At 45.7% G+C, this 13483-nt stretch overlaps 1 protein-coding gene across 3 annotated transcripts in view; it reads left to right on the top strand.

The window, feature by feature from the left end:
• The window catches only part of LOC146829915 (butyrophilin subfamily 2 member A1-like), a 193064-nt gene that overhangs the window by 43791 nt on the left and 135790 nt on the right, over positions 1–13483 (top strand). For all 3 annotated transcript variants that reach the window (XM_085604184.1, XM_085604186.1, XM_085604185.1), the window contains exon 3: positions 11803–11855. The gene's annotated coding sequence lies outside the window, so the exon portion shown is untranslated. The remainder of the gene's footprint in view (positions 1–11802; positions 11856–13483) is intronic.

The following is a 13483-nucleotide window of genomic DNA, read 5'->3' on the forward strand; positions in this document are numbered from 1 at the left end:
GGCAGGGGTGATGGGCAACATAAGCCCTATGAGTTGGGGTGGCATTAGTGCTGGGTAACAGGTCCCCTATAAGTGGGGGTGGCAGGGGTGATGGGCAACATAAGCCCTATGAGTGGGGGTGGCAGGGGTGATGTGCAACATACGCCCTATGAGTGGGGGTGGCAGGGGTGATGGGCAACAGGTCTCCTATGAGTGGGGGTGGCAGGGGTGATGGGCAACAGGTCCCCTATGAGTGGGTGTGGCAGGGGTGATGTGCAACATACGCCCTATGAGTGGGGGCGGCAGGGGTGATGGGCAACAGGTCTCCTATGAGTGGGGGTGGCAGGGGTGATGGGCAACAGGCCCCCTATGAGTGGGGGTGGCAGGGGTGATGGGCAACATAAGCCCTATGAGTGGGGGTGGCAGGGGTGATGGGCAACAGGTCCCCTATGAGTGGGGGTGGCAGGGGTGATGGGCAACAGGTCTCCTATGAGTGGGGGTGGCAGGGGTGATTAGCGACATAAGCCCTAAGAGTGGGGGTGGCATTAGTGCAGGGCAACAGGTCCCCTATGAGTGGGGGTGGCAGGGGTGATGGGCAACATAAGCCCTATGAGTGGGGGTGGCATTAGTGCTGGGCAACAGGTCCCCTATGAGTGGGGGTGGCAGGGTGATGGGTAACATAAGCCCTATGAGTGGGGGTGGCAGGGGTGATGTGCAACATAAGCCCTATGAGTGGGGGTGGCAGGGTGATGTGCAACAGGTCCCCAATGAGTGGGGGTGGCAGGGGTAATGGGCAACAGGTCAACTATGAGTGGGGGTGGCAGGAGTGATGGGCAACAGGTCCCCTATGAGTGGGGGTGGCAGGGGTGATGGGCAACATAAGCCCTATGAGTTGGGGTGGCATTAGTGCTGGGTAACAGGTCCCCTATAAGTGGGGGTGGCAGGGGTGATGGGCAACATAAGCCCTATGAGTGGGGGTGGCAGGGGTGATGTGCAACATACGCCCTATGAGTGGGGGTGGCAGGGGTGATGGGCAACAGGTCTCCTATGAGTGGGGGTGGCAGGGGTGATGGGCAACAGGTCCCCTATGAGTGGGGGTGGCAGGGGTGATGGGCAACAAAAGCTCTATGAGTGGGGGTGGCAGGGGTGATGGGCAACAGGTCCCCTATTAGTGGGGGTGGCAGGGGTGATGGGCAACAGGTCCCCTATGATTGGGCTGGCAGGGGTGATTAGCGACATAAGCCCTATGAGTGGGGGTGGCATTAGTCCAGGGCAACAGGTCCCCTATGAGTGGAGGTGGCAGGGGTGATGGGCAATGGGTCCCCTATGAGTGGGGGTGGCAGTAGTGATAGGCAACATACCCCTATGAGTGGGGGTGGCAGGGGTGATGTGCAACAGGTCCCCTATGAGTGGGGGTGGCAGTAGTGATAGGTAACATACCCCCTATGAGTGGGGGTGGCAGGGGTGATGTGCAACATAAGCCCTATGAGTGGGGGTGGCAGGGGTGATGGGTAACAGGTCCCCTATGAGTGGGAGTGGCAGGGGTGAGGGGCAACAGGTCTCCTATGAGTGGGGGTGGCAGGAGTGATGGGCAACATAAGCCCTATGAGTGGGGGTGGCATTAGTGATGGGCAACAGGTCCCCTATGGGTGGGGGTGGCAGGGGTGATGGGCAACAGGTCCCCTATGGGTGGGGGTGGCAGGGGTGATGGGCAACATAAGCCCTATGAGGGGGGGTGGCAGGGGTGATGTGCAACAGGTCCCCTATGAGTGGGGGTGGCAGTAGTGATAGGCAACATACCCCCTATGAGTGGGGGTGCCAGGGGTGATGGGCAACAGAAGCCCTATGAGTGTGGGTCGCAGGGGTGATGTGCAACAGGTCCCCTATGAGTGGAGGTGACAGTAGTGATAGGCAACATACCCCCTATGAGTGGGGGTGGCAGAGGTGATGTGTAACATAAGCCCTATGAGTAGGGGTGGCAGGGGTGATGGGTAACAGGTCTCCTATGAGTGGGGGTGGCAGGGGTGATGGGCAACAGGACCCCTATGAGTGGGGGTGGCAGGGTTGATGGGCAACATAAGCCCTGAGTGGGGGTGGCATTAGTGATGGGCAGCAGTTCCCCTATGGGTGGGGGTGGCAGGGGTGATGTGCAACAGGTCCCCTATGAGTGTGGGTGGCATTAGTGATGGTCAACATGAGCCCTCTGGGTGGGGGTGGTAGTGGTGCTGGCCATACAACCCCTATGGGGGCCTGTTGTTAGTGGCCAGGATGTGGATCCCCTCTCTGTGTGTGCCATTTTGCGGGTACCTGTCGTTTGTTTGTGTGGTATGTGTCTGACTTACCGTCTGCGCCGTCCGTGTGTGTTCCTGATCCAGTCATAGATGTAGAGTACTGGTATGACCTGCGCGATGGGATTCATGATGTGTTCGTCTCGTACACATTGCTAGTTGCTCCGTCTCGTGCCAGTTGCAAGCTGGTCCGTCTCGTAGCCGTGGATTGAGTTGTGGCGCGAATCGTACCTGATATGCATCTTTTCCGAATGCTGTGACGTGCCGTACGTGGCGACCCGTCCAGCGCATAGGAAGTACGCATCGTACTTGTCAGGCCGGAAACTGCTATAGATACTGCTTCCGGGTGAGTCGGTTCGGCGTTAGGAGTTACGGTTTGGACGGAGAATGGAGCTTGAATCACAGCCTACGTGTCGGTCGGGTTTTTGGCAGTTATGCGCATTGTACTTCATCAACAGGACGGACCGGCTACGGGTACGTGTCGGTCGCAAGGTAAGGCTACGGATAGCTCTCGGAGAGCTGTCCGACCCGGATAACCGTGGATATTCTTCCTCTGCACCGCATGAATTATGTATTTTTCAAATCCTAAACCTCTAGCTGCCCCAAAGGCATTTCCTTTCTTCCTGGCTCTTCTTCCTCGGTAGAGGCCTTTGCTTTAGTGAAATGTTGGGTATTACACCAGGAGGAGGCAGCAGGGTGACAACAGTTCTACTAAGACATCATGCTGCTGCTCTCGGACCCCGCCCTGGCGCACTTTGAGTGCCTAGTGTGCCACCCACACTGTTGGACTATAGTGCAAAGGTGTGTGCGTGAGTCTAGCATAGGTTTCTTACTGGGACGATATCTTTTCAGAACAAATTCCTTATGAAGTTTAACTTTACAACTTTTCAAACATTTTATGTGTGCTGTACAGTGCAGGACCTAGGCAAAGTATGACAAGTTAGGAGAAATTAAAAGGTTTCTCTTTGTTAGCATTTGCCAGGAAGAGGCTACAGTTTCTGGTGCAAAACCTTGTTTACCATTGTTAGTAATAAGGGCTTTTCATCAAAAACCATGGGTTGTAGCATTGGAACAGCCATGTGCCACCCATGGGATGCCTTCTTGACACTAAATAACTCAAAGCAGTGCAAAGTGCTACTGTGCATTTATTTAAGGTAAGGTTTTGGTGCAAAGAAAATAGTTTATCATCAGATGGAACTGCTTTGTGTTTCTCTTTGAGGTTTTGGACCAGTGCAAAATGTTGATAAATCTGCCCCTTCGATTCATTGTGGTCACACTCATGAAACACCCGAGTGCACTCACAGACCCATCTCTGATACATTAAAGGAGAATGGTGCCTGTAGTGATCTTGAGGTCAGGGGTCACCGCCAGAGGTCAAGGGATCAGAGTGGCTCACTGTGAGTCACCTTTCTGGTTCAGAACTCCCCAAGAGGTGTCCCCAAGCCCTGTGCTGGAGTGTTTGCACCCTCAATGGTGGGAATCTAGTTCTGACTGTGTTCATGTTAGAGTCACAACCAGAAAAATATTTCAGTCATTATGAGGGGGTACTGGGAAGGTGTAACATCTTCATCCACTCCTGCCGGAAAGACTTGGCATGCTGTGCTAATTGAGCGTCTTAGATCTGTCAGCCTTAGTGTGTCTTCCACCAAACCTTTTTCCTGCGTATCTCCTCTTTTTTCTGAACCTTTTTGTTGCCCTTAGGACTCTGAGCACTTTACTACTTCTGACCAAGGCTAAAGTGCATGTGCCTCTCCCCTAAACATGATTAGATTTGGTAAATACACAATAGAGATATTTAATTTACCTGTATTTCCCTAGTTGTGTGCAGTACCTCAGCCCTGTCCCTATGATTTAAATTCTACTAGTGGGCCTGCAGCACTGATTGTTCCACTCACTTAAGTAGCCATTTAAACATGTCTCAGGCCTACCACTATGGAGCCTGTCTGTGCAGTTTTACTTCCACTTCGACTTGTCATTTTAAAACCTTGGCAAAGCCTTAACTCCCCTTTTATTACACATAAGTCACCCCTAAAGTCGGCCCTAGGTAGCCCATAGGGTAGGGTGCTGTGTTAGTAAAAGGTAGGGCATGTACGTTTAAGTTTACCGTGTCCTATTAGTGACAAACAGCTACATGTGTTGTTCACTATGGTGAAGCCTACTCCTCTCATAGGTTAACATTGGGAATTCTTTAATAAACTTATAAGTTGTAATTCCTAATTAGAAATGATTAGCTCTATCATGTTTTTTATCTTTGGAATGATAGTGATAAATCCTCTTTACTAGTAAATTTGAATTTAACATTACTATTTTAGAAATGCCACTTTCTGAAAGTGAATATGTCTCTGCTCTTACAGCATTATGTGCCTGCAGCCTGTCTCCAATAGACGTCTGGGGTGGGTGACAGCTTCACTTCGTGCATTCCCTCCAGACAGACACAGGAAGGGCAGGTGTGTCTGAGTGTGAATCTGCATTCTGATGACTCATCCTGGCCAGGAAGGTAGGGTGAAGCTGACAGATACACCTAAATAGGCAGTGTCCTTTCCCCAAACAAAGGACTGAATACCCCCTCTAGACAGTCTGGAGCTAGGGCTAGAAAGAAAGGGCTTCTATCATTTCAAAGACCCTTCTTTGAAGTTACTGACACTTCTGAACCTGTAATTAATCTCTGTCAGAAGAGCTGCTGTGCTGCTACAAGGACTGACACTCTGTTGGACTACCGATCTGAAAGACCTGCTTTTCTTCTGTACTGCCCTGCTGCTCTCTTACTCTGCTGCTCAAAGTAATCTCCAAGGGCTTGTTGGCTTGACTCCCATTGCTTGAGACTCAGGGCTATCAAAGGGCCTGATTACGAGTTTGGCATAATGAAGCCGGCGCACCAAACCAGTGCAAGAACACTTTGACCGTGATAGTCTGTTTTTAATGACACCATATTGGTAAAACGGCAATTCAAAATGGTGCCCATGATAGAAGCCGAGATACCAAGAGGAGCACTCTCCCATTGTTTGCAGGAATGATCATGTACTGCACAGTGTTTTTATTACGGATTACTTGAAAAAGTCTTTGAATTTCTGTGTGTTTACCGTGTGCACGCTTACTTATTTGTAATATGTTACTGTAGTGCTCGGTACACAGGTGTTCAGAGGCTGAAAAGTTGGAAGTTATGTGGCATACCCTCCTAGCGGAGTTAGGGGATGCGACACGGCATTGTTTAGTGTAATTACATTGCATACTTGATATTAGTCTATGGACAGCGTAGTTGACCTCTGCATGTGCTTTTTAGCAGTTATTGATATTCAATCCTGAAACTTGGACCACGGTTCCGGTGATGGAAAGTCGGATGCTCTTTCACGAAAGGCCACGGATTGTTGGATATGATCCTTGCACCATTTAACGTTAAACGCACGACATACTCGATAGCATGATTCTCCTAATCAGCGGACCCTCCTCTTGTCCTCCTAAAAATACGGTGTGGATTATGTTTTACAGACACATGAATTGTCGACAGTTGGATTGAAAGATAATAGGAAATTAAGGGATTAAGTACTGAGCTATAGGTCTGGATTCCTTTATAATAATACCTATGTGTGTTTTGTACACCATGGTTTTAAATGGTTGTTTTGATAATGATTATTATTATCTAGGTGCTTGTGAAGATCTATGTTTTACTACTGAAGACTGAACTTGATTGTGATAGCTGGATAAATTGGTGACTGTGGTCGTTTATTGGAACGTGTTCAGTTTCCACCTGCACACTCTCTTTTGGGGAATCGGACTTGGCACAACAACTTTAAGGTGTAATAGGGGCTTAAAACCCGAAGATACATTTGTAGCCTCTTTTTATAAATTATTCACAACTTTTTATTCTTTACAAAAGGAACCCTACACTCTCTTCAAGTGACTTTTCTTCACTTTTCACAACTTCACTAACTTTAGTGGGAGTAGGCGAATGAAATCGTGGTCGTTGTTGCTTATATATTTTATATATTATATTTTTTTGTAGCCCTGATGAATTCGGAGGAAATTATCCACTAAACGAAACACACGCGTTGGCTGCATTCTGTTCAGAAGGGCTGTGATATTACCTATTTGGAATTCTGGTGTTTGGAATAAAACAAAGAAATTACCATAAATACGGACTGCTGGATTTACTTTGGAATGGACATTTGCTCAGGATAAGATTTTGTTTGTATTGTTGTTTGGGGATTTCATCTCCAAACCGTGGAACATTGTGTGGCAGTTCCACTTATCCTTGAAGCAAACTTTGGAATTTTGATTGTACTACATTGCACTCAGCGCAGAGTTGACCCTGCCACTATTAGACTGTTGTATTTCTTCTGAACGTGTAATTATTCTCTATCAGAAGAGCTGCTGTGCTGCAAGGACAGACACTCTGTTGGACAGCTGATCTGAAAGACCTTATTTTCTGCTGCTCACTAGCTCTGCTGAGGGAAAGCTGGACTCTGCCTTGAAACCAAAGTAATCTCCAAGGGTTTGTTGGCTTGACTCCTGTTGCTTGAGGCTCAGGGCTATCAAAGCTCCTGATTATGAGTTTGGTGTAATGGCGCCAGTACCCAAAACCCACGCAAGGACCACCGACCATGTCACGAGTTGTGTTACACAAGTTCAACTCGTGATAACGTCGGCGATCCCTTGCTTTTCCGAGGGCAGTCCCTGGAAATCAGGCACCGCAATAAGAACAGCAAAAAAGTACCAGCACTGCATGGATGTGGATGTCCATGCTGTGCTGGAACCTTTGTTGGAATACAGACAGGGGTGCACATGTTGTGCCCCCCCGAATATATCCCCTTGACGCAGGGCCATGGAGACCCTGTAGGGCCCCCTTTGTTTCTCCACCACCAGTCTGATCATGGTGGGGCTCCCGCCATAAAATGCTGGCAGTCGACAAACTCGTAATATTCTTAGAGGGACTGCATCCATCCACGCTCAGCATGTTGCATTGTGGTGCAGCTGCACCACCTCCAGGGAATGATGGTTCCCTGGCACAGCTGGCGGTCTACTGCCAATATGACTCTGAAACTCGCAATCGGCCTGCCACAGCTGCGCCACCGCGTCTGTTGCTTGCAAGACCACCAGACTCGTAATCAGGCCCAAAGTCTCTACCTCTGCTCCTGTGCCTGGTTCACTGGAAAGGGACCCAGATGCTTGTATTAGAGAAACTAACGCATCTCCAGGCTGCTTGGAGCAGAACCAGCGCATTGACCCTGTCGGGCAAGGCGATTTGCCTCAAGAACCCAATGCTTCGGAGCTGTGCATCGCTGCCGACGCAGTGTGGAGAAATCCACTCATACGCTTAACTATGCCTGTTCATTACCTCGGAACCAACACCTCTTGTCTTTGGCGCTTCATTTTGGGAACCAATGCATCACAATCCCTGTCAGCTTGACATTGACGCATCGCTCGACTGCACCGCGCATCTCGCTGTTTCGACCAGGATCAAGGTACTCTGCTTTCCTGGCCTGCATGGCTCCTGTACCCAGCCTGTGCTCCATCGCAGTCAGCCTGAACTGTTTACTTTGCCCCTTGTCCAGGGCAACCCGATAATCCCCTTAATGCGCCATTTGCTTCTTACTGCTAGAACTGCATTTAATCTTCAAAGTTTCATAACTCGATTTACACTTATTGGATTTTTGTCATTTCAGTTTTGATGTATTGATAAAATTATTGTCTATTTTTCTAAATGAGTGTGAAGTATTTTTGTGGCATTTTTTTGTGTTACTGTGCATTGTGTTGCACAAATGCTTTACACATTGCCTCTTTAGATAAGCCTGACTGCTCTGTGCCAAGCTACCAGAGAGTGAGCACAAATTATCATGTAGTGTTTTTCTGAATTACCCTGACTAGAATCATGGTTCTTGCTTGTACTGAGTGCATATGCTCCCAACCAGATGCCCAAATTCTGACAGAGCCCATATAGCATTAGAGGTGAAACCAAAATCTCCCAAATACACCATGCTATTGGCTGAAAATCCACTTCTGGCTGATGGTGTCTCCCATAACATGAAGCCTACTGCCTGCTACAGGCTCCTGGTTTGACCAGTGATGATGTAACATCCTCGGTGAACACGCCTAGCACAGCAGGTGAGTGCTCAGGGAGGCTTCAGACCTGGCAGGTGCAATGCTAGGAGGGGTTGGAATTCAGAGGAGAAGATAGACCTATGACAGATGAAGAATCGTGTGGGTTGTGGTAGTTTCTGGTCGATCTGCAGGTGCTTGATGGAGACAGGTAGGTTGATGGTGGGATTGGTCTTGGCAGCTTCATACAGATGTGTTGATGACAGATGAGTGGATGGGTGAAGATGACATGGGGGCTGAGAAGAGTGTGCTTGGGGGTAGAGTGCCTGATGTGGAAGAGTTATGCATTACTGGCTTAAAGAAGAGATGTAAGAAATTATGAATTAAGAGGGGTGACAACCCAGCTCAAGAAAAAACCACAACACTTGAGGGTGAATCCTTAAAGTCACTAAATTAATCTGACCTCTAGCTCCTGGTATCTATGGCTCATATCAAACAGGCTTATTTTAGGGCATTATACAGTGCCATAATAGTAATAAAATAAAAAGCACCAAGCAATAAAAATCCCAAACCAAACTATTAAAATAGATAAAATTGTTAGGAATCAATTTTCTGGTTGTCCAAGCAGGAACCACAGTCCCAGTCAAGGAAGGTCAGAGGTACAGAAACAATTAACCTGTGCTCACCCTCTGGTAGCTGGACACAGACCATGCATGTGTTACTTACGAGGCACTGTGAAATGTATTTGTGCAATACATCAAACAGTAACACAGTGAAAACACCACAAAAAGACTCGTCACCAGTTTTGTCAAATAATTTGTATTATTTTGACCAAAACAAGACTAAAATCCCCAAAATCCAATTAGTAAAAGTCAAGATATGAATTTTTAAAGGTTGTGGCAAAATAGCGCTTGGAAGCTAATAGCGCTTAAAGGAGTAAAATGGTCACGACAAAGTCAAGAATGCAGGCTGCCATGATAAAGTGCAGGCTGGCTGCAGGACCCACGCAGAGCCCACTTAGCAATGTACCCTTTTCCTTGCTGCAGGATGAAATGTGGGGCGCAGTCGAGTAATGCGTCGATGCTCCCCACACAGTTGAGAGGTTGTGCCAGATTTCTCGACTCGGTGGTGGTGATGCGTTGGTTCCAATGCAGTGTTTCTGGAGGCAATGTAGCGGTCAAAGTCCCCACAGCAGCGGTGAGGCATCCATCTTGCAACAAGCGATATGTTGGTTCCAATCGGCGCAGGAGGTCCTTGGCAGCTGCAGCCCTTTAAACTCACTTTCACGAGCCCTGGACTAGATTCCCACCACATGGCAGAGTCAGACTTGCAGAATGCAAAGTTCAGGTGTTGAGCTGAAGAAAAGAGGGGAAATCTTTGATATATGCAACTAAATCAAGCGAACATTCGATAGAGAAAACTGCGTGCACTACGCAATGTGTTGTTCTGAAAGTTTGATCAAATTATACCAAGATTGACTGAGAAAATACACAATTGTTAAAAAATAAAGCTCTAAACTAATGAGTTTCGTTAAACAATTTTGCTTACTATGTAATGAAAATAGATCAAAAGAATAATGACAATACATCAAATTGAAAACATACCATGATTACTTTCTTTGACATTTGTACATAGAACTGTTCATCTTTCAATACATTCTCCAAAATAATAGGATTACAATGTTTGTAATTCACAGACAGTTATAACTAGCCCTAGCCCAATGCATTTCAGGATTGTAGGTCCCTTCCTCAGGGGCCTCTGTAATGCAAAAAAAAAACGTTATTTATACACATGAATGTTACATGTTCAAGTAATTGATATATTCATTAATGAAATTTGTTATATCCCTGCCAAAAACCGTGAGACAACATCAAAAGGTTACAATAACACTGCCAAGTTTGTAATCCGGAAGGTGTGATCAAAATAGGATGTTGATTCGTTAAAATGAACCGTAGTTTGTGCTGACTGTGATAACATGATACCAAGATTGAGAACAAGAAAAGAAGTTCATGCAGTGAGAAAATAAAGCTGAGAAACACCTACGTGGCGCATAACTGGCGCATAACTGGAAATGAGATCAACTTGATCTATTGCTATGAGGCTGAATACAACCGCATGTGCTGCAGCGAACAGAAAAAACACATAAACTGGAGCGTGAAAAAAACTGAGAGCGAACTGCCCGTCTTACTAGCAGTTTAAACCACGGAAAGAATGCAATTTACCTGATATGATTAGAGACAGAGTGAAAACCTGAGGATGCAAAAAGTGAACGCAATGAGATAACTACTCAATAATACGACCCGTGTAATAAAATAGCCTGTGTCCTACGAGGAATTACGTGTTGTAAGTGGAGATCCAAAATGACCTCTGCAAAATAAATAAACGAAACAGTGAGTGCCAGATCGTCGCGTAACGCCGAAATGGCATAGAAACTGTAATAAAACACAAAACTCACCGATGTATTAAACGCTATGCCTCCAAGAAAAGGTTTCGAAGAAGTTTGCGTCGGTGGCTTACGAGAGGTTTCCACCGTGTATAAGGAAATGAAAGCACCGCGAGACTACCGAAAATCACCGAAAATCACGTGACAACATAGAACGAGCTGCTAAAAACCAAAGGCGAAAGGAATCGCCATATTAACGAGATAGAATGGCGGATGCAAAAAGATTAAAGGCACGAATGCGTCTGCAAAAAATGAGAATTGAAGACCTTAAAGTTGCTGAAAAAAGGGGTGAAAAGCGTAATAAACAACGGAAACAATAAATCAAAAGAATGAATCAAAAGGAATAAAAATTATAAGAGGAATAAAAAAAACGAGAAAATGAACGTTGAAAAGAACCCAAGAAATCAAGACGTTAGTGCAACCTATGCACTCTCAATGCATGCTCAAAATAGGACCAGATAAAAAATTGCCTGGATACTATTGCGATAGGTAAGAGATAAAAAGAGCAGCTATGAAGGGAAATGTACTATGAATAGTTAGTATAAAGAATACAAAGAAGAAAGTGAAAAGACAACCACACCTTATAAGTGACATGAACGGTGACGTTAATGTGTAGGTGTCAGGTCCAGTGCTCTTCTCAAACGCTCAGGAGCAGAATGCCGCAAGTTCCCAATGCCTCCCTCAGCTTTCCAAGCCACTCGCTCTTGGACGCGCGTAGGCCAAAGAAACCCAAGGGGGGAAAGGGGATGGGACAGAGAAGAGACAGTCACTTAACGTCTTTTTCTTTCTTCTGTATTGACGCCCTTATATCTTCTCTTGTGGCGGACAGGTGAGTGTGTACTGCAAAAGAAGTTTTCACGTTGGGTATTACTATCTCTACTCTTTATTATTTTCTTGGGTATTCTTCTTTTCTCAGTATACCTACCCTGTCTACAGGTGTCTAATGCTCCTCTTCTTTTGAGCTTCTGTTGTATTCTTGCAATGCTATGGCTAGAATGATGGAAATATGTTAGTTGTCTTTTCCTCCTAACTCTTATTCTTCCTTAATTTCTTCTACAGGAAATCTCTTACCCAATATGCAAGAATATTAGCCTCAACTGGATTCTGAAAAGGTGAGTGGGTCTTCTTATTTTCATTAATCTAGTTACTCCATTAATATTATATTCTCACTTATCCTTTACTTATACGAACGCGTCACTACTCTCTTTATTCTTTCCTTGTAGTACTTCCTCTAATTAATTCTAGTAACTCTAAACCTTACTCTAAACACACCGCTGAATCTTCCTGGTTCTCTTCTGACTGAAGTAAGCGGCAGCTTATCACTATTATATACAACGAGTAGCGTGTTTTATAGAGAGTCTAATTTCTGCTTGTGCTGACTCTGGAAACCTCCCTAAGCACACGGAATGACTAACACTGCTCACTTCTTGCTAAGATTACTTGGGTACCCTCCAGAATGGAACGTTGTCTAATTAACTGTTGTGCTGAGTCTGTACACGTCGTTGCTACACGACGTTGACTAACGTTGTCTAATTTACTCTTGTGCTGACTCTGTACACGTCGTTGCTACACGACGTTGACTATTGCTTTCACTACACAGTTCCTCAATAGCGCATGCATGTCAAGAAATGCCTTCCGAAAAATGAAGCGCCTGCGTGTTAAACTCTCACAATGAAACAGTCTTACTTGAATACAGCATTCCTCCTCCACTCCGACTCAGGAAACTAAATTTCTGAAAGTATGCGCGATGAAGTATTAAGTCCCTCACTAACTTCGCGACGCGTAATACAGTGACCTTCTCTCCTCGAAGCTTCGGTGAAGTGCGCCACTCCAACGGCCTCACACCTGGATCCTGATGATTTCTGTGAAACACTAGAGCGCTAACCTGCTGGTTAATCGTTCCTAGTGTAGCGGCCATCTTAGACTCTGAACTGCTTTGGGCTTGGTTCAAAATACAGCGTTTTTTCTTTTGAGTGCTAAATCGTAAAACCTTAACCCTAACAGTACGTTTATTTCTTGAACATGGCCTGGCAATCCTGACAGTAGGCAATAAACTGCAATGTTGGAGCAGACAAAAGATATAACTGCATGAGAACACACAAACTGATACCTAATATACATTTAAAGGAAAATGAATTAGACAATACGCCAAGTTGTTTGTCATGAAATTAAAAACTAACAGAATATGCCTGAACCAGATGTGTGTTGCTAAGAACACTGTACGAATTGCAAAAAGTGTATGTGCTATGCAGAGCAATTAAGTATGAAAGTGATGGTTATGAATATGTGGTGAGTGCAACTCTTCAAAAAATTCTAGTCTACAAAATCAACTCAAGTCCAGCTTGTCATTAAGACCAAAAGGCATCATCATATTCAGCTTCCTGATCCAAAACTCTTCTCTTTGGGACAGTTTTTTGCTTAAATTGATCCCCTCTTGCAATATCAGTTTTTCCACAATTAAAAATGAAACTTGGGTGATGTGCCCTTGTTCCATCCAATGAACCACTAACTTGGAATTTGTGTTTTTGTTTCTGATCTTACTTTTATGTTCTCTGATACGTATTTTAATTTTGCGCTCGGTTTTTCCAACGTACAGATGACCACACGGACATTTAATGCAATATATGACCTTAGTCGAATTGCAGTCTGAGGAATGAATGAGGCTAATTTTAATTCCTGTCCTTGGATGTGTAATAAAATTCTGTTGCATAACATTATTACAGTGTACACAATTACTGCA

This window comes from Triturus cristatus, chromosome 5_1, assembly GCF_964204655.1.
Source record: "Triturus cristatus chromosome 5_1, aTriCri1.1, whole genome shotgun sequence".
Classification (NCBI taxonomy): domain Eukaryota; kingdom Metazoa; phylum Chordata; class Amphibia; order Caudata; family Salamandridae; genus Triturus; species Triturus cristatus.